This window comes from Podarcis erhardii (genome assembly GCF_964252035.2).
Source record: "Podarcis erhardii genome assembly, chromosome: 15".
Classification (NCBI taxonomy): Eukaryota; Metazoa; Chordata; class Lepidosauria; order Squamata; family Lacertidae; genus Podarcis; species Podarcis erhardii.
In genome coordinates this window covers 38,897,575-38,919,487 of record NC_138505.1, presented here as the reverse complement: position 1 = coordinate 38,919,487, position 21,913 = coordinate 38,897,575, and the positions used below count along the sequence as shown (strand labels likewise).

The window sequence follows — 21,913 nt, the reverse complement described above, 5'->3', positions numbered from 1 at the left end:
TAGCCCTCCAGTACAGCCAACGCCTGCTGGATCAGCTGTGCTAGAAAGTTCCCTGGAGCCTCTGGCACTTTAAAGCATTGTACTGGGCTCTTCACGAAACCTGTGAGATGCTTTGAAATCCTGACTTTGGGACTTCAGTACCCAGTCATCTGACAGAATGGACAGCTGGGTGGCCTTGCACACCTGCCAAACTATGTCTGAGAAAGATCTGGCTTGCAGGGCCCAAAAGGTTTCCCACCCCTCCAAGAATTAAAAGCATCAGCGGGTAAGTTTGAGGCCTAGGCAGAGAGCACCCAAGCAGGAGCTCTTAATTAGCCGCCAGCAGTCTCTTCTTGCTTCCTTTTCCAGAGATTATTTAGCTGTGATTCCTGTATTGCAGGAGGTTTGGACTAGATGACCCTTTGGATCCCTGCCAACTCTTCAGTTCTTTGATTCAGGGCTGCTGGACAACTGACACCAAGAGAAGCTAAGGCATGCAATGAACTATGTGCAAACTTTTGTTTTAAATTGCATTTTGCATCCCACTGTTCTTCAAAGGAGGTCAGAGCGATGTTCATAGTTCTCCAACCACCCTACTACCTGTTGTCCTCACAGAAAGAGCAATCCTGTAGGGTAGGCCAGTGTGAGATAAAGTGACTGGTGCAAGGTCACTCATTGCGCTTTAAGGCTCAGTGGGGGATTTTAACCAGGGGGTGGTATCCGTAATGGTAGATTGACCCTTTGGCCACTACATCATCCTGACTAATTCCATCTGTGGTTAGATGGATGTCTAGGTGGTGCAAGGTCTCATCCACTGTGGCACCTTCTGCATGGAGTTATTTGCTGAAGAAGACTCATCAGCCCATCTTGCATTGCATGTTTTGGAGGAGGATGAAGAGTGAAAACAAAGAATTACAGGCGTTTTGGAGGCATTCAATAGCTGGCAATGAAGCTTTTCTTTGGATGGCTCAGATTGTCCTCTGAGCTGGAGAAGAACCTTTCCCTAGCAGTTTGGCCACTGCTCCCTGGAGATGTTGGAATCCTACTTTGGTGCCATGGGAGGAATGGTATTTCCCAGGGTCCCTGCCTGTGACACTAGCATTATGGATGCCAGGGGAGAGGAAGGCTGAGGTCTCCCAGGTCTTGATTCTTTTGTCAGTTGTCTCCTCTAAGCCAGATATGCAGGAAGGGGGCAGGGGAATAGTGGTGCCATTATTGTGTTAAAGTTTGGGACGGCATGGTGGAAACTTCCTGAGATCCATCACCTTTTTATCAGATAAAGGAGAAGAAACTTTTATAGCAAAGGAATTGCTAATTGCTGAGCTCTTGTGGATTCCTGTAATTTTTTTAAAGCTGTGTTGGCGACGGAACAGTGAGGCATGTGGCGCCACACTGGAAGGGTATTTTTATTGATATCTGATTCACAAATGTCGCCATGGCAATGGGGCACATGAAGGCGGAGGAAAGAAATGAGTTCTTGCCTTATTAAATGACTCCAGTAAGGAGAAAAGAGAGAAAGAAAGAGAACAAGGACACGAAGGATTAATTTAACAGCGCAAGAGCTGCCCGCCAAGCTATTTGCAATATTGTTAAGGATTCGTTAGTTATTTTCCCTTACTTCAAATGCACATTTGCTAATATCTTTATCTCATTGATGTGAGGCAGGCCGGAACTTTGCAGGCAGGTTTTGTTTTGCTTTTGTTGGCAAAGGCACTTCATATTAAAAAATTAATGAAAGCATTTAAACCTGGAGTGCTTATGGCAGAGCTGGAAAAGGTGTAGAAGGGGGCAACAAGAATGACTGGGGTGAGTGGAGTGGGTTCAGAGCATGATACAGCTGGACTACAACTTCCATGATCCCTGACCATTGGCCATGCTAGCTGGGGCTCATGGGAGTTGGAGTCCAAACGTTTTGCTTCGTTTTGAGAAAAAAACTAGGGGGGGGTGCGATGGCATGACACAATTTTATAACACTGTGGATGGAGTGGAGAAGGCAAATGCTCATGAATAACCTTTTTTTTAAAAAAAAAAAATTATCATTTTAACATTTATTTATCACATTTCCTCCAAGGAACTTGAGGTGGTGTACAGCAGTCTTCAGCTGGTCCAGCTCTGAGACCCACCAAGTGACTCCCAAGCTACAATTTGGGACTCACACATTAATTAATCCTAAAATGGAAATTCATCGAGCAATATGCATAGTGTTGTTGTTACCTCATAATTATAACTAAACGAAAACCAGTCCTGCATTCTGGCAGAAGCAAGGCACGAGCATGTGGTTGGCCAGGAACCCTGTCTCTTACTGGAAAATGGCTCTTGCCTTTCTCTGGCCACATTGAAGCACTTGTGGAAATTTATAAAATGGGCATCTTGTCCGTAGAACGTGTCCTAGTCCAGATACACAGGCCCCTTCAGTCTGCTTACCCTAACCTGGAATCCAACATGGTGGCAACAGCTGTGCTTCAGCCCACCATGTGTGACCAGGTGACCCACTGGCTGAAGATCTGTGGTGTAGGCAATACAGTAACCTGACTCTATCCAAAAGAGTTTCCTATCTTTGCTGGGTCCCCCACTTTCCTTCCCCCCAACAGTAATTCAGCATTCTGAGGCTACTGAGCATGCTCAGTCCCCATTGGTCTATTTTAGGGTGATTGTTCTTTATTATTCTTTATTCATGTTCTTACCTGCCCTTCAAGTTGAGGTCCCAGGGGTGGATTACAAGCATTTAAAATGCAATACAGTGGTACCTCGCCGGGACGCGGGTGGCGCTGCGGGTAAAAGCCTCAGCGCCTAGGGCTTGCCGATTGAAAGGTCGGTGGTTCGAATCCCCGCGGCGGGGTGCGCTCCCGCTGCTCGGTCCCAGCGCCTGCCAACCTAGCAGTTCGAAAGCACCCCCGGGTGCAAGTAGATAAATAGGGACCGCTTACTAGCGGGAAGGTAAACGGCGTTTCCGTGTGCGGCTCTGGCTTGCCAGAGCAGCGATGTCACGCTGGCCACGTGACCCGGAAGTGTCTCCGGACAGCGCTGGCCCCCGGCCTCTTGAGTGAGATGGGCGCACAACCCCAGAGTCTGTCAAGACTGGCCCGTACGGGCAGGGGTACTTTTACCTTTACCTTTACAGTGGTACCTCAGGTTAAGAACTTAATTTGTTCTGGAGGTCCTTTCTTAACCTGAAACTGTTCTTAACCTGAGGTACCACTTTAGCTAATGGGGCCTCCCACTGCTGCCACACTGCCGCCATGCAGTTTCTGTTCTCATCCTGAAGCAAAGTTCTTAACCCGAGGTACTATTTCTGGGTTGGTGGAGTCTGTAACCTGAAGCGTCTGTAACCCGAGGTACCACTGTATCAGGTTCTGCACTTAGGCAGGAAGAACTAGATGCTCAAATATAGGATGGGGGGCACCTGGCTTAGAGGAGTCTGTAACCTGAAGCATCTGCAACCCCAGGTAAAAGGTAAAGGTAAAGGTACCCCTGCCCGTACGGGCCAGTCGTGACCGACTCAAGGGTTGTGCGCTCATCTCGCTCAAGAGGCCGGGAGCCGGCGCCGTCCGAAGACACTTCCAGGTCACGTGGCCAGTGTGACGAAGCTGCACTGGTGAGCCAGCACCAGTGCCACACATGGAAACGCCGTTTACCTTCCTGCTATAAAGCGGTACCTATTTATCTACTTGCACTTAAGGGTGCTTTCGAACTGCTAGATGGGCAGGAGCTGGGACCGAACAGCGGGACCTCACCCCGCCGTGGCATTCGAACCGCTGACCATACGATCAGCAAGTCCTAGGCGCTGAGGTTTTACCCACAGCACCACCCGCGTCCCCAAGGTAGAACCCGAGGTACCACTGTATTAAAATCAGTTAAGAGCATAGGATGGGGGTCCTATATCTGTATACTGCTTTGACACAGCATTGACATAGCATTGATGGAGTCTTCCCAAATGTACGTTTAGACCAGCAGTGGGCCCTACATTTGAAAAACTCAGAAGCCCAAAGAATGCAACATTTTTATTAATTTCTCACTCTTTGCTGTGTACGCTTTGTCTTGCTTCAGACTGCTTTTCCCGCTGTTTGAAACTTGCCTCCAAAGTGGACAGTTCATGTGTAATAATTTAGCTTTTACATTTATTATTAACTGGCTCCGTTTAGCCTCTCACTCCTCCCCTTTTCGGTTCATATCTCTGTGTGTGACGCCTTCTCTTTGGGTAGGCTGTGTGAATAACCTTCATTTTCCACATTTAATTGAATAGTTGTCATGGAAATCCCCTCACCTTTCTGCAGGAAAAAAGACACTTAAGAAGAAACGCCAGTCGTGAGCTCTGCCGCTTCTTGATTTATGCTTCCTTTGGCTCCATCTGTACCATACATTTAAAGCAATATCATACTACTTTAAACAGCCATGGCTCCACCTGCAAGAACCCCGGGAACTGTAGTTTGCTAAGGGCGCTGAGATTTGGTAGAATACCCAAACTCCCCTAGGAATTCCCAGATTGGCTTAATGATAAATCCCTCTTCCCTATGACAACTGAAAGTTAAAAACTTAAAAATGAACAATTAACAAAATTGAAGAACCCCTTTTCTGGGTTGGTGGAGTCTGTAACCTGAAGCGTATGTAATCTGAGGTACCACTGTATAGTGGTACCAGTTGATAAAATATCAGCTCAGAACAGGACAATAAAGCAAAGTTGCCTGCACCAATGACAATGAATCATTTAAATAATGATAATGATAATGATAATGATAATGATAATGATAATGATAATGATAATGATAATAATAATAATAATAATAATAATAATAATAATAATAATTTATACCCCACCCTCCCCGGCCAGAGCCGGGCTCAGGGCGGCTAACACCAATAAAATCACAGTAAAAAAAACAAAACACGATAAGGGGAAAAAACCCCAATTTAAAATACAGGTTAAAATGGAATTTAAAATGCAGCCTCATTTTAAAAGTAGCTGATAAATCAAGAACATAAGGTGAGGGAAACATAAGGGTCAGACTGAGTCCAAACCAAAGGCCAGGCGGAACAGCTCTGTCTTGCAGGCCTGGCGGAAAGATGTCAGGTCCCGCAGGGCCCTGGTCTCTTGTGACAGAGCGTTCCACCAAGTCGGGGCCAGTACTGAGAAGGCCTTGGCCCTAGTTGAGACCAATCTAACCACCTTGCGACTTGGGACCTCCAAGGTGTTGTCATTTGTGGACCTTAAGGTCCCCCCACGGGGCATATCAGGAGAGGCGGTCCCGTAGGTACGTGGGTCCTAGGCCGCATGGCTGCATTCAATTGGAGGAAATTGACATAATTATTAGAACAACCAAGGTAATATCAGGGGAAAAACAATGGATTCAAGTTACAAGAAAGGAGATCCCACCTAAACATCAGGAAGAACTTTCTAACAGTAAGTGCTGTTTGACAGTGGAACTGTCTCCTTTGGGAGATGGTGGACTCTCCTTCCTTGGAGATTTTTAAGCAGAGGTTGGGTGGCCATCTGTCATGGCTGCTTTAGTTGAGATTCCTGCATTGCAGGGGCTTGGACCAGATGACCTTTGGGGTACCTTCCAACTTTATGATTCTATATTTATACTGTATCTGTTGGCTCTATTGCAGAAAGGATAGATCAGCTATGCAGATTTCCAGTACAAAGAATGGAGATCCATAGAGCAGTGGTTTTATGAAGTTTTGTATTATCTTTTTATCTGGCTTGACACTTCTGTGTTCCAATAGATGTGGTGATCTCTTATCAGGCCTTACCTGCATTATCATACCACTTCAAAGAGTCATGACTTCTAAAGAATTACAGTGGTACCTCTGGTTAAGAACTTAATTCGTTCTGGAGTTCTGTTCTTAACATGAAACTGTTCTTAACCTGAGGTACCACTTTAGCTAATGGGGCCTCCCGCTGCCACCGCACAATTTCTCTTCTCATCCTGAAGCGAAGTTCTTAACCCGAGGTACTATTTCTGGGTTAGCGGAGCCTGTAACCTGAAGTGTCTGTAACCTGAGGTACCACTGTATGGGAAACGTAGTTTGCTAAGGGTGCTGAGAGTTGTTGGGTGGCTGCTAGCCTGCCCATTGAGCTACAGTTCCCAGAGTTCCCTGGGAAGAGGGATTGACTCATAGCTGTCAACTGTCCCTTGTTTGGCGGGAAACTCCCTTATCCCAGCGCCGTTTCCCGCAGCTGTCCCGGATTGATGATGTCCCTTAAATTTCCCGGGTTTCATGCTCGCCCGGCTTGGGAGGGAAGCAGTGGCTCGGGGTCCTCCACCTCAAGAGAGTGAGAGAGAACACGTGCATGAGCTGCCGTGTCTCCGTCTCTCCCTTTCCCCCCTCAGGGGCGCGTCATGAGGAGACAGGTGGCGGTAGGCGGGCAGGCAGCACCTCTTTTGCGAGACTTCCGCTGCACTGCCAGGGGAAGCCGGAAGCGGCAGCGGCAGCAGCAGCTGAGGAGGTGGCCTGAGGGAGGAGGAAGAGGAGAGGATGGGGAGGGACGCAGAAGGGCGGTGCTTCAGTGGCTGCCGTGGCGCCGCAACCACCTCATGCCGGGCTTGCCGGCGGCATGGTCGAGAGTCTCTCTCCTTCCCTCCCTCTCTCTCGGGCGGGGAAGGGCCGATGGAACTCTTTGCGCCAGGACGACGGCAGCTCCGATGTGCTGCTTAGCATACCCCCCAACCAATGCAGCATCTTAATGTAGTGATTTCCCCCTCTGCATCCCTTTCATAACTCTATTTTTATAAATCATTTGTCCATCCATAGTTCAAATTTTTACTACAAGTTTTCTGTCAATCCTACCAATGTATGTAACTCTTTACAATAGCTTTTCAACTAAATTATAAACTTCCCCCATTCTTTATTAAAGAGGTCCTCTTCCGGGTTTCTAATTCTGCCTGTAAGCTTTGCCACCTCGGCGTGGTTCATCAGTTTGGTCTGCCACTCTTCTTTGGTGGGAGTTGTAGACCCTTAGGATCATCTAGTCCAATCCCCTGCAAAACACAGTCAGTGGCAGCAAAAGCAGCATGGCTCCATCAGTGGCGGATTTCTGTATAAGCTAAGCGAAATCCCTTATTTTGGCTGCTGATCCCTTATTTTCGAGGCTGCTGGTCCCTTATTTTCAAATCTGTAAGTTGACAGCTATGGATTGACTGTTAAGCTACTCTGAGAATTGTAGTTCTGTGAGAGGAACAGGGGATCTCCTAACAAAGCTTGGCACACATCACAAACTAAACTACCCAGGATTTTTTTTTCTTACGAAAGCCAGGACTCTTTAAAGTGGTATAACAGTGCTTTAAATGTATAATGCGGAAGAAAGCATAGAGGAGATGACTTCATGGCCCAGTTAAGTGTAATGTTTCTAAGGGAGCATAAGGAAGTTGTTGGGGGGTAATATTCAGAGAAGCAGCCACTTCTTTTTAAAATAGGAACTTACTTTTGCTAAGTGCTGCAGTTGGATTCTAGCAGTTTGCTTCCAGTTGTTTGCTTTTCTTTTGCTATTGTTAAAAGCCTCAAATTACCCAGGAACCATTTTGAAGGTAATAATGGGGCTCCACAGAAAGCCCATGGAGGGCTAATCCTGCCAGGCCTACTCTCTCTCACGCAGGTAAAGTGCTGCTGGTGCGTCGCACAGCATTCAGGTAATGAGTCCGATTTAATGCTGCCCGTAAAGGATGGAGACAGCTGCAGAGCAGAAACTGGCAATAATCAACCTAGTGAAGGAGATAGATTTCAAATCCTCTTGGCAGGACACAGAGTCAAATCAGGATTTGATCTGAAGAGGTTCACTTCAGCTTTGTTTGGAGAAGGTTAGCTCTTGTTGTTGTTGTGTTGTTGCTATGGAGATAATGGGAACCTAGCGTTGTTTCTGCCTCCCCTCCCTGTACCTGCCAGCTTTTTCAAACCCACATCCGCAGATTTAAGGCCAAATAAGTTGTTACATGGGCGTTAAAAGAAGAAAGAAAGGCAGCTGGGAAAGGCTGCCAGTTTGTGTAGAGGAACGAGGATGGTGATGTTTAGAGGCTGTATAACTCTTTCTTCTGCCACTGTTGTAAACAAAACCTGCCCCTTTTCCCTTATGGGGTATCCAAGAGCCCGTATAGAGTCCTTACATAGGTTCCCTATTGGTAGGAGAAAATAACAGAGGCCAGCCAGAGAATATTGAGAAGCAAAGCAGCTCGTAAGCCTGATCTTTATTAAAGCTGTTGTAACAGGGTGCTCCCCTCACGCATAGGAGGACGGAGGAGGACCCAGAACAAAGGTGTGCCTGCCCTTATATAGACATTTTAAATTCCCTGCCCTGGAGCTCAAGACCACCCCCCACAAACATCATGCCTACATCACGGAAAAGGCGGTCTACAACAGAAATTTGAATGTTGTTGTTTTTCCTGTCTGCCAGGTTATCTGATAATGCCTTATCTGATTGCCTTTCCTGGTAGTCTGGCCATTCCTTTGAGATGGTGATTACCCAGTTCCTGAGACAATGGGACGGTCCCCTCCCTCCCTCCCTCCCTCCAGAGAAAACATTTGGTCAGTTTGGTTTCAGGTCAGTCTTCCTGTGCTGATCTATGTACGTGCTTGGTTGGTACATTTACTATATATATATATATATATATATATATATATATATATATATATGACCTTAAATTTTATTATTACATCATCCAAGTCCTCGTATGGTGCTGAGCCCCGATATGTGAGGCTAACAGTGTGTGGAGTAGGGGGTCGCCAGTCTTTGGGGGCCAGTGGGCACATTTGAGATTTTGAGAAAGTGCCCTGATCCCCAGGTGGGAAGAGATGCCACATTAGGGATGGGGCCAACATGCACCCTCTCCTCCCCTTCCTTACCCTCTCCTCTAGGGATGGGTGAATTTGTCAGTTTCAGTTTGCATAAGAAGAGCCCTGATGGATCAGGCCAGCATCTCGTTCACACAGTGGCCAACTAGATGCCCACTAGACTCCCCCAATCAGGACTTGAGCGCCACAGCAGCCTTCCTTCCTGCCATTTCCAACAGCTGTTCTTCAGAAGCATAATGCCTCTTGTGCGAAAACCTGCAGCCGAATCACAAATGTATGATTGCCAAAAATCACAACCCGGGGATTGTATGATGTCATATCCTCTAAACTTTTGAGGTAGGAGGGGGAACAATAGGAAACTTAATCTTCTTCCTGTCACAGCACACTCTGCTTCTTACACGCAATGGAGTAGGTTGTTTGTAAGCGCTCTTTCAGAGAGTGCACTCCATTTTGAATTGGACTATGGACATTTGTAACTTTTAAGGATTATTGCCTGCCTGATTTGCATCGCTGCCACTGTTGAATCCTGACAAGTCTTTTGATGTGAGTAAACCTTATATTTTTCTTGTTAAACAGTCTAAGAGTGATTTCTTTGCTAAGAGGGAATCATAGAAGGGTGAAAAGTGATCCAAATCTATCTATGCATCCTTGGATATCATAATCGTTATAAAACATTGTCTCTAAAAGATTCTAAAGATAAGCTGCGCATGGATAGTGATTTTTTAACTCTGCTGGAATAGGTATTTGCATTCTTACAAATGTAAGACGAGGACGGCTAATTGATAAATAAAATATCCTTTACTCATCTTAAAACCATCCAAATCCTCTGACAGTGGAGTTAGAAAAATGAATTCAGAGATGGGCTATCCGATCATCCAGCATGCACCCCTGAATCGTACTGTATTATTAAAACAAAACAAATTCCTTCCAGTAGCACCTTAAAGACCAACTAAGTCAGTTCTTGGTATGAGCTTTCGTGTGCATGCAAGTCACACGAACTGACTTAGTTGGTCTTTAAGGTGCTACTGGAAGGAATTTGTTTTGTTTTGACTATGGCAGACCAACACGGCTACCTATCTGTAACTGTATTATTAAAGACATCCTTTGGCTTAAAATGTAAAGCAAGGTTTATGTAAATACAAAGTAGCAAGTTTGATAAGACCAAAATTGTGTAAAGTGCCTGTGAGCGTTGTAGGGTGATACAGGTTTAATTCTTAAGGTTAGGAAGAGCACAACCGATTTGCAATGCACATTGGCCAATTTAATGGGTGTGAGATTGCACATCATGTATCCTGCCCTTTGACTGGAATCCTTGAATGGACTGACAAATGCAATGGGGTACATTAAAAGCCATATGCTTGTGTGGAGGTGAGGCACCAGGAAGTCAGTTTGGAGTGAGGGCAGGCAGCGCTTCTTGCCCTCACTTGGGTTTGGCATCATGATGCCATTGTGTAACCAAGATGGGTAACACAAGAAAAAGAAGAATGGGTGCCAAACAGAAGTGAAGTGGTATGACCAGCCTAAGATATTGAGGATCTTGAAAGATATTGAGAGCCCCCTTTTGTGTGTGAAAATAGTTGGAAATAGTTTCCAACAAAAGTTCCAACAAAAATAGTTTCCAACAAAAGTTCAAGGCACCTTTAAATCTCTCTCTCTTTTCCTGCTAGTTGAGACTTCCCTCCTTTCAATACACCTAGAGTATAGGGTGAGGTGAGATGTTGCACTAGGTAACTGATTAAGGATCAGGCTTGTCAGTTGATTGCAACTGCTTTGATCGGCTGGCAGGTGTGCTCGAAATGGATCCTAACTGGCCCGTAATCATGTCCTCTTCGCATTGACAATCCCTTCAATTAAACCTGCAAAGGAGCCTATTTGCATGCAGTCTAAGTGCCACAGGGCACATCCTTGCTCTCGCGCAGAGAAATGGCAAAAAAATTCTTGTGTTGGTAGCGCATCAGAAAGTCTCAGAGAAGTTTCCCTGAGGGTAACTAAAAGCACTTGGGATGTTGGCAGCTGCTGCAGAATAGCTTGGGGCCATGCTCCAGAGAGCTTTAAATGTAACTGATTACAATTCACCTCCTTTCAGACCAACTTGAGGAAAGCTGGAATAATCTGATGGTAAAAGAGGAGGAGTCCATGGGGTCACAAAGTGTTGGACATGACTAAATGACTAAAGAACAAAAAAAAAGGGGGGGGGAAAGGCTGGTTATCATTTGTGGGTGGCGCTGTGGGTTAAACCACTGAGCCTAGGGCTTGCTGATCAGAAGGTCAGCGGTTCGAATCCCCGCGATGGGGTGAGCTCGCGTTGCTTGGTCCCTGCTCCTGTCAACCTAGCAGTTCGAAAGCACGTCAAAGTGCAAGTAGATAAATTGGTACCGCTCCGGCGGGAAGGTAAACGCCTTTTCCATGTGCTGCTCTGGTTTCTCCAGAAGCGGCTTAGTCATGCTGGTCACATGTCCCGGAAAAACTGTCTAAGGACAAACGCCGGATCCCTCGGCCAGTAAAGAGATGAGCAGCGCGACACCAGAGTCAGTCATGACTGGACCTAATGGTCAGGGGTCCCTTTACCTTTACCTTTATTGAATGTTATCCCTACTCTCTTGTTTTCACATATCACCAAAATGTAGATTGCAAGCTCCTTGAGACAGGGATCTTCCTTCTTTTTTTAGGTGCTATTTGTATTACAGTGCAAATGCAAATGAAAACACACACACACACACACACACACACACACACGTACACAACTCTGTAATGCCCTGTGGTATTTTGTATGGTGTGGTACCTTGAGTAAAGTTCCCCCAGATGAGCTAAGTGACTATACAGGGACTCCTTTGAGACCCAGGGCATTCCATGGCAGGCTGAGATGAATGAGAAGGGGGAAGAGGATGATGGCATGGGGGAAACAGAGGCTGGAGGGGTGGGTACTTCTGCTTCCCCTCTCAGGATTCCCCTGCTCCAGCTGGAGAAGCTGATCTTCCAGCTCCCCTTTATTCTCCCAGGGAGAAGAGTACAGCAAAGGAATCTGGGGAGGGCATCAATCAACTTCTGAGGAGAACTAGCAATGGAAGGGGAATGCACAGCGCAGTTGTCCAGGACCCAGTGGTGCTTCCATCACTGGGAAAACACTCATCAGCCCTGACTCAGTGAGCTCCTGTGTGCTCAGCAGTGTCACGAGGCACGGGAGTCTCATGAGCAAGCATGCCTTGTCCATCTTCAAATGCTTGAAGGGTGGGCCTGCCAACCTCTTTGGGGCAACTCTGTTGGTTCCATGCTTTGCTGAACATATTGCCCTGATTTTGGACTCGTTCAGCTTGGAGCCCTGCTCGACTGGCTGCCCTCGCCTTTCCCGTCATCTAGTCTGAGTGTAGCAGCTGCCGGGGACCCATCACCTGTTGCTGAGTCCCGTATCTCTTTTCTGCCTCAGTGAAGATGTCCTCCTTACTCTAAAGCAGTAGTTCTGAAAGGGTGTGGCAGGAATGGATGGCCTTGGGTGCAGTGGCGTAGCGTGGGGGTGCCAGGGGTGCCGGCTGCACCGGGCGCAACATCTGGGGGGGCGCGAGTCCAGAGGGAAGGGACAAGTTCCTAGCGGGCGTGCGCCCCCCCGCCGCAGTCACTACTCGCAGGAGGAGCAGCCGCTGCAGCAGCGCCGACGCCACCACCAACACCTGGCCGGGCACGGGCAGCCTCCGCACCCCGACGCCGACGCCATCCCCTCGGCCCAGCCACAGGCGGCGGCTGCTTCTGCCGACTGGGAGGGAGGAGAGCTCCGAGGGGCCTCGCCACGCCCTGCGCTCCCCAAAACCCTCCGAGAGGAAGCCGGCGGGCAGGCGAGGGTCTCCCGGCGGAAGAGGGCGCCGCTGGCTCCGGCTCTCAGCGCAAGTCTCAGCCGCGGGGGGGGGGGGGGGGGTCGGGCGAGGACGGAGCGCGGCTGGAAGCCCCCGGACCAGGCCGGGGGGAGGAGAGGCGCTCGCCAAGCCCGGATCTGGAGCGCCTCGGAGCGCGGGCTCCACCTACAGCCCAAGGAGATCAGGGGGCGGGGAGGCGCCCGAGGGGAGGGGGCTTTGGCTGCCTCGGCCCACGGGGGCTCCGCAAATAATAAATTTGATAAATTCCTGCTGAGCCTTAAGGGGGGGTCCTTGGCTCCTTCGCTCGCCCCCAGCCCCAGTGGCGTAGCGTGGGGGGTGCAGGGGGGGCGGCCGCAACATCTGGGGGGGCGTGCTCACACTCGAGTGCTAAAATCCAGGGGTTAGGGGGCGCAAATTACTTGCCTTGCCCCGGGTGCTGACAACCCACGCTACGCCACTGCTTGGGTGGCAGGAAGATTCAAGGACAATCAAAGAAACGTTTCAACATTTCAGTATAGTATAGTATGGTATCAATTTTTATTTTTTATTTTAATTTGCAGAATATGGCTAGTCAATAGCATTGTCTATTTTTCTGCAGTTCTCCACAACAGATTGTTTCAGCGCTGGCAAATATGAAACTTCAGAAAAGAAAAAGGCTTTTGTTTGTGTCAGATTAGACCTAATATAAATGAGATTACTCAGCAAAGGCAGGCTCACAACTCTCATTGAGTTTGTATATAGACTTAAAGTACATATGTAAGAGGCTTGTTTATAATAATATTTTGGGAATGATTTTTGTTCTTGTGTAGCTGCAATGTTTTATGCTTTTTTTTGGATTCCCCACAATCATATTATAAAGTGCAGGCAATCCTTGTTTTGTGCGTGGGTTATGTTCCAGACCCCTGTGGGCGTCGGTGGAGTGGGCATATGCCCACTCTGGCCCGTTCTGACCCCGTTCCACCCCTTCTCATGATGTCTTCATGACAATATGGGGCTACATCCGGGTTTGGTGCCATGCGTGTGTGGTTGCATGTCATTCCGATGCACCAAAATCAGTTGCCTGTAGTTCTGTTCTATGTTATAAATCAAGCACTGCTAGGAATTGTTTCATTTCGTGTTTTGGTGTTTTTCTTATCAATAAAAAACTTGATGTGGTTCAAGCAAACTTTATTCTGAAAGTGTGGTCCAGAGGGAAAAAACTGAGAACCACTGCTCTGTGGTTTAACCTGCGTCTTGTATTGCGAACATTAGAAACCACTTTTAAAAAAAATGTTGGCTGATTGGATGTATTAGATTTAATAAATTGGAGAGCTACTTTTACATTGTCCTAAGGAGGCATTTTCAGCAAAGGAGAAAAACATGGATCTTACAACTTGGCTTTGAGAAGTCATTTTTTTCTTTGCCTTCAGCTTCTGCATCAGGTGTTCCTAGTCTGGATTTTCTCCATGAACTTGGGAGCGAATGGCCAGACCTCAGTCGACAGGCTTGTCTCTTCTGCCTGAGCTGCGAGGATATTGGTGGCCATGTCCTTGTCCTTCAAAGTGGCTTGATGACAGCCAATCAAGTCCCGTGTTATGACTGGGGGTCACTGCCAAGGTCAAAGCAGCACACCTGTGGTCTTGCTTTAGCAGTTTTGATTGACAGGTTTCCAGTCCTTTGTTTCGTTTGCCCTTCTGTGTTTGAGCCCCTGTCTCGCACATCTGTCGCTGAAGGCTGGGTTTGGAGAAAGAGGGGTTTTTTTCTCCTTCCTTTTTTGGAAGAGAGAAAGAGGATTCATTTGTACACTTGTGCAGATAAATATTTGCTCCTTGATGTTTGTCTAAAATTCCCTGGAGATGGTGTGGAAAATGCATTTTCAATGGATGCAGTCATCTCTTTCTTCTTTTCTACCACCACCAATGTGTCTGCGCATGCATGGACACACATGCCTTTCTTCTTATTCTTTTAGAAGTGAGAACAGGCCTCTGAACACTTCCAAACTGGTAGCTAGAAGGTCCTCCTCCTTCACACAGCAGATAGTAAAACTATGGCATTTGCTACCACTAGACGTATCAATGGCCACCAGTTTGGATATTTAAGGCATGGTGATGTTTCTTATTAGGCAGTGAATTTGAGGGAAACTGAATTGGGGAAGGACATGAGATTTTGGCTAATTAAAAATGACTATCTAGAGATGATTTGGAGTGAGGTATTGTGTGTGCGGGAATGTGGGTGGCGCTGTGGGTTAAACCACAGAGCCTAGGACTTGCTGATCAGAAGGTCGGTGGTTTGAATCCCCGCGACAGGGTGAGCTCCTGTTGCTCGGTCCCAGCTCCTGCCAACCTAGCAGTTCGAAAGCACGTCAAAGCGCAAGTAGATAAATAGGTACCACTCCGGCGGGAAGGTAAACGGCGTTTTCGTGTGCTGCTCTGATTCGCCAGAAGCGGCTTAGTCATGCTGGCCACATGACCCGGAAGCTGTACGCTGGCTCCCTCGGCCAGTAAAGCAAGATGAGCACTGCAACCCCAGAGTCAGCCACGACTGGACCCAATGCTCAGGGGTCCCTTTACCTTTATTGTGTGTGCGGGGAATTGAAAGGGAACTGAACTGATTTGGATCATACGTAGATCATGATTTAAAGCAGAAAAAAAAATGAAAGAGGTACTTATTTGCACAGTGTATCGTTAAACTTGTTCGCATAAAAGGCAGTGATAGTCACCAGCTTAGCTGACTTTAGAAGAGGATTAGACAAGCTCATATAGTACAGTGGTACCTCAGGCTACAAACGCTTTAGGTTACAAACACTTCAAGTTACAGACTCCACTAACCCTGAAGTAGTATCTCGGGTTAAGAACTTTACCTCAGGATGAGAACAGAAATTGTGTGGCAGCAGCGCAGCGGCAGCAGGAGGCCCCATTAGCTAAAGTGGTACCTCAGGTTAAGAACCGTTTCAAGTTAAGAATGGATCTCCGGAACGAATTAAGTTCTTAACCTGAGGTACCACTGTATAAAGCTATGCTCTACCTCCATTCCTCTGGTACTCAGGGGTAGACTGCCATTGCACATGGATATCCCATTTTGTTACAACTCCCCGGAGCCCCATAAAGCATGACCAATGATCAGAGATGATTGGAGTTGTAATTCAGCAACACCTGGAGGGCCAAAGGTTCCTCACTCCTGACTTAAGTCATCTCCTCCCCCATCTAAAAATCCCAACATCCTTTTGCCTTTCTTTTCACAAGAAGGTGCCCCCAATCCCTTGATCCTTTTGGTTTCTCCTTTCATACTTTCCCTGCAAATGTCTTGTTTCGTGACCAGAATGGTGCCCAGTCTTCTAAATGCAGCTGCACCATAGAATTACATAAAGCAGGCTGTGGAATATGTGACTCCCCAGATGTTTCTGGACTCCAGTTCCCATCTCTGACTCTCTCCCTCTCTGTGTGTGTATGTATGCATGATTTATGCACACACACATGTATATGTATATGTATATGTATATGTATATGTATATGTATATGTATATGTATGTATATGTATGTATGTTGTTGTTGTTTAGTCGTTTGGTCGTGTCCGACTCTTCGTGACCCCCTGGACCAGAGCACGCCAGGACCTCCTGTCTTCCACTGCCTCCCACAGTTTGGTCAAACTCATGCTGGTAGCTTTGAGAACACTATCCAACCCTCTCGTCCTCTGCCATCCCCTTCTCCTTGTGCCCTCCATCTTTCCCAACATCAGGGTCTTTTCCAGGGAATCTTCTCTTCTCATGAGGTGGCCAAAGTCTTGGAGCCTCAGCTTCAGGATCTGTCCTTCCAGTGAGCACTCAGGGCTGATTTCCTTCAGAATGGAGAGGTTTGATCTTCTTGCAGTCCATGGGACTCTCAAGAGTCTCCTCCAGCACCACAATTCAAAAGCATCAATTCTTCGGCGATCAGCCTTCTTTATGGTCCAGCTCTCACTTCCATACATCACTACAGGATGTATATGTATATATGTATATATGTATATATATACATAGATAGATAGCATATGTATATATATATGCATGCATGTATATGTATATATGTATAGATATGCATAGATCATATAAGCATGAAAAAGACAGCCCTTTCCCCCAAGGAGCTTACATTTGGGAAATGCAACTTGCGTCAAAGGGGAAAAAAGCGTATGAGAGTAGCAAGTTCAGATATGCTGTTCTTTGCTCAGTGACCCTAACAAGACAGGGTTTCTTCTTGCCAAACCAAAGGGGTGGGGGTGGGGACTCTTTTAAAGAAATCTAAAAATGAACAGATGGCGGCAGAAGAAGGGTGGTCCAGATGCAGTGAGGTGTGAAAAGCTTGAAGACCTTTGGCTGCTTTGACCTCAGTCAGAGAGAAATTCTGACAGCCATGTACTCCACAGAGAAGAAGCTGCTTTCTGTGACCAAGGGTGGGCTGAGGGCATCAGCTTGGCAGGAAGCACGAGCTGTCGGAACGTGGCAGACCCTTTCGCATAGTTACAGCCCCACACACCTGAGGGTGGAGAAACCATGCGTGGCCTCTCAGTCCTCTGTATATGGCCCTTGAGACTCTCCCTGGGTGACAGCCTCCCTTGCCAGACTTGCTCCCTATGGTCTTCAAGTCCCCTTGCCTGGCTGGAATGTGTCCTTGGAACGGTGACAATGCCGCTTGTTTCCCTGGTTGGAAAAATGTGGGTGGGTGTCAGAAACATTTCGCTTGGGTGGATTACAGACGACTGCACAAAGGTGACTTGCACCCACTTTTGCCCCTGGCTCCGCCCACCACTGGCATGCACCCCTTGTGTGGTTACCTATTACCGCCTTTCCCGGTATGCCCCACGGAGGACCTTAAGGACCATAAATAGCAACACCTTAGAGGTCCCGGGCCCTAAAGAAGTCAGATTAGCTTCAACCAGAGCCAGGGCCTTTTCAACACTTTTATTATTGCCTGGTGGAACGCTCTGCCACATGAGACCAGGGCCCTGCAGGATCTGATTTCTTTCCGCAGGGCCTGTAAGACAGAGTTGTTCCGCCTGGCCTTTGGCTTGGAGCCAATTTGATTCCCTCCCTCCCTCTCTTTCTTTTTTCTTTTCCTTTCTCCTCCTGCGATGAGGCTACATTTTAATATTTTAATGTTGTATTTTAATTTTGTTTTTTGATGGGAAGTTTTGCTTCTGCACATGACTCTGGCAAACCGCTCTAAGCTGAAGCGTTCCTTCCTCACCCACCCTAGAATGTTTAGTTCACATTGAGTTCATGAAACATCGTACCCTGACCTGTTCTCAATGCATGGTCAACCACATCTATGGAATGAAATAGTTATGTTCTTTTAAGTCTTGCTATATCAATCACTAGTAATAGTTTAATAAGGAGGTTTTCATACCTGTCCAATTCTGTGTTCCCTTTCCCAACCTTTAATCTATTGATGATTAATGCCTATATGCAACCCTTGCATTGTATTTGTGTTAACCAATCAGCAACAAGCACATATGTGGCAATGCTGTAATATTCAATAAAAGGGACTCCTCGAGACATGCTTGAGAGATGCCTCCCATATGACACTTGTCATTCGTCTGTCGTTTATTTCAACCCAACAGTTTTTAAGTTGTTAATCATTCAACTTGTTTTTATTATTGCTTGTTAGCCGCCCTGAGCCCGGCCTTGGCTGGGGAGGGTGGGGTATAAATAAAAATTATTTATTATTATTATTATTATTATTATTATTATTATTATTATTAGGGAATGTGGCCCTCAGGCTGAAGAAGGCTTCTCATGCCTGTTGGAGTGCTTTCTAAAGAGTGAGCCCCATTTAAATCCATTGAATCCCTGTCACTGAAGTGCTCCTCACTGCCAGGGAGGTGCCTAAGTGCTAGGCTGGACAGTGAACTGTGTTGACTCTGCCGCAATCACCAAGTGTGGGGGTTGCAGCCAAATTGCAATTTTGCTAGATAACCACAGGCCGAGCACACACAGAGTTCTTGAACTTCCTAGAGAGGACCTTTTGTGTACTGTCACTTCTTTTTCCTCTTCTGGGCAAGAACTCTGTAACAAAGGGGAAAAATACTTTATACTTCCTTCTGTCTGTGAGGAGACACTCTGTTTCTATCATGCCTCCAAGCTGACCAGATGTGCATGGCTAAAGCTCTTGCTTTCAACCATGTTAGCTAAGTCTACCAGCTTTTATTTTACTGTAGCTTAGTATTTTTCTGCATATTACTTTTGCTGTATATGCTGTCTGCATTGAAATGTAAGTAAAACCTTTTTTCATTTGTTTTACTAAAAACATGTGGCTTATTCTCTGCAATGGAGATGAAGAAGGGGAAGGTCAGCAGACCACGAAAGGGATAGAAATATGTAATTGGCTAATTCCTAAGCTGCAAAACTTACCAAGTTTTATTTTTGCTAAAAAGGCTTCACAGCCAGAATACTTATATATTTCTCCCACACATTTCAGAAAGGAGGTTTAGATCTAAATCTGCAGATTTAATCCTCAATCCATCTCCCACACCAAGGACTTGGTGACAGTCTGATGGGTGCAAGCAGACCCAACTTATTTGCAGAAGTGCCTACTTGCAAGTCCAGCTCTGTGGCTTAGGAAGACAACAGTGAAAATGATCGTGCCTGCCCCACTCTTTGAAAGGGGAGGTCAGGGGAGCAAGCATTGGGACCATGTCTTAGCTTATGATTAATCACATATCCCAGAGCTGTGCTATGAATTGTAGACTATGTAACCTGATCTGTGATGGGGCCCTATGGTGGATTCTGGAACAAAGCCTTTCACAACTGTTGGATAGATTTAGATGAGTAGGAGAGGATGTTTTATTTATTAATTATTCTTTCTCTTTTTCTCACTTGTGTAAGTATGCAAATACTATTTCAGCAGAGGTAAAAAAATCACCCTCCATGCACAACTTATCTCTAGAAGCTTTTAGGACAAAGTTGCATAACCTTCTAGAACAATTATGATATCCATGGTTGCTTAGTCCAACTTGGATCATCTCATTTTAATGTTTCACTCTTAACAAACAAATCACTCTCAGGCTGTTTAAGTAAACAAGAAAATATAAGGTTTACTCACATCAAAATCTTGCCAGGATTCAACAAATACAGTGATGAAGATCAGTCAGGCAATAATTCTTAAAAGTTAAAAAGTCCACAGTCCAGAATGGAGTGTGTTCTCTGGAGTAGAGCTTACAGACATCCTACCCCATTGTAGGTCAGAAGAAAAGTGTGCTGTGACAGGAAGAAGAAGAGTGAATTTCTATTATTCCTCCTCCCACCACAAAAAATTAAAGACTATGACATCGTAGTGTTTTGTTTGTGACTCTATAGCAATCATGCTTTTGTGATTTGGCTGCAGATCTTCCCACAAGAACAACTGAGCTGAAAGTTTCAATGCTGAGTCTACGAGTGAGAGCCAGGACAAATGGGGCTGCAAAATTAGGCCAGATGTTAGGCTCCACAAGGAGCAGGGACTTGTATGATATTGCTCAAGCTGTAACCAAGACTTAAATTTTTTTAGCTATGTTTTATTACACTGATATAGCGCTTTCCTTTCATCATGGAACCTATGGTGGAGTGAGAGTTGTGTACGAAACCCTGCCTTCCTCGAGAGGCCTGCTTGGAAGGGGCCGTAGCCCATTACAGTGGTGCCTCACAAGACGAAAAGAATCCGTTCCGCGAGTCTCTTCATCTTGCGGTTTTTTCGTCTTGCGAAGCAAGCCCATTAGCGGCTTAGCGGCTTAGCGGCTTAGCCCTATTAGCGGCTTAGCGGATCAGCTGATAAGCGGCTTAGTGGCTTAGAAAAAGGGGGGGGGAGGAAAAAAACCCCGCAGGAACTTGCAAGACATTTTCGTCTTGCGAAGCAAGCCCATAGGAAATTCGTTTTGCGAAGCACCTCCAAAATGGAAAACCCTTTCGTCTAGCGGGTTTTCCGTCTTGCGAGGCGTTCGTCTTGCGGGGCACCACTGTATGCAGGTGTGCACTCTGGCAAAGCCAGATGCCTCCTGAAGCCTATGGGAGGAATTGGCTAGGACAGGGATGTCCAACCAGTTGATCGCGATCGACAGGTCGATCCCCGGGTGCTAGCGGTCGATCGTGGTCTCTCTTTTCTCCGTGGGGGAAAAAGAACATCCGGCCCCGGCTCCTTGCTCCGTCCTTCATTGCGCACGATTGCAAAAATGGAAGACGGAGGGCCCTGCAGGATTTAACTTGAAAGCCTGGCTTTCAATTTGAACTTAGCCTGATCTTTTATTCCCCTTCCTTCCCTCCCCCTACCCTTTTTACAAAGATTACCTGCTCTGGGATCCCACAGCTAATTCTCCCCTGGTTTCCTCGCTGGCCCAAATAGGACTAATTTAGCCAGCTAGCCCTGGTGATCACCTAATGTTTATTGGATGGATTTCCCCCTAAATTGATTTTTGAATTCTGAATTCATTGTTATTCACGTTTTATGCTGTATTTTATGCTGTTTTTTTGTTGTATCAATTAAGTGTTTTAAATTTGTTGTTAGCTGCCCTGAACCGGGAAGGGTGGGGTATAAATAAAAAAATTATTTGTTTGTTTGTTTGCTGAGGGATCGTTTGTTGAGTGACTTTTGCCTCCCCCTCCAAAAAAACCTCCACAACTTTGACCTACCCCCTAAAAAATGCTCAACAACCTGCCCCCCAAAAGGGTAGATCACTGCCAGTTTTTTATTCTGGGAGTAGATCACAGTCTCTTGGGAGTTGGACACCCTTTGGGAGTCAGGAAATGGTGGCCAAGTTACTTCCTGGGAGTAGCGAATGGAGGTATCGCCGTCTCATGAGGCTCCCCTGTTGGGGGTCTTTAGCAGAGTGATCTTTGCTGACTCCAGTTGCCCCCAGGACCCTGAAAATCCAACCCCATACATCAAAAGAGGGGTCTAAAGACTGGGATCCTGGATACGGATAGAAAGTAGTAGTTATATTCTGTTTATTTTATTTTAGGTGGAACATAGTGGATGTAGGTTTCAAAGATGTGCTCTTGGGATTCCTGATTTCAGTTGCTCAGATACAAGAAGATAGTGAGAGTTTTATGTACAGTGGTGCCTCGCAAGACGAAAAGAATCCGTTCCGCGATTCTCTTCGTCTAGCGGTTTTTTCGTCTTGCGAAGCAAGCCCATTGACGGCTTAGGGGATTAGCGCTATTAGCGGCTTTTAGCGGCTTATCAGCTTAGCGGATAAGCAGATAAGCAGCTTAGTGGCTTAGAAAAAGGAGGGGGGGGAGAAAAAAAAAGTCGGAAAAACTCGCAAGACATTTCGTCTTGCGAAGCAAGCCCATAAGGAAATTTGTTTTGCGAAGCGCCTCCAAAACG

At 46.5% G+C, this 21,913-nt stretch overlaps 1 protein-coding gene and 1 long non-coding RNA gene across 3 annotated transcripts in view; one reads left to right on the top strand and one right to left on the bottom strand.

The window, feature by feature from the left end:
* The window catches only part of TMEM132B (transmembrane protein 132B), a 404,412-nt gene that overhangs the window by 55,967 nt on the left and 326,532 nt on the right, over positions 1-21,913 (top strand). The window lies entirely within an intron of this gene.
* On the bottom strand, positions 13,886-19,932 carry LOC309330569. The gene is made up of 2 exons (XR_014151477.1): positions 19,658-19,932; positions 13,886-14,353 (listed from the first exon to the last, which is right to left on the bottom strand). It is a non-coding gene; the product is annotated as an uncharacterized lncRNA (long non-coding RNA).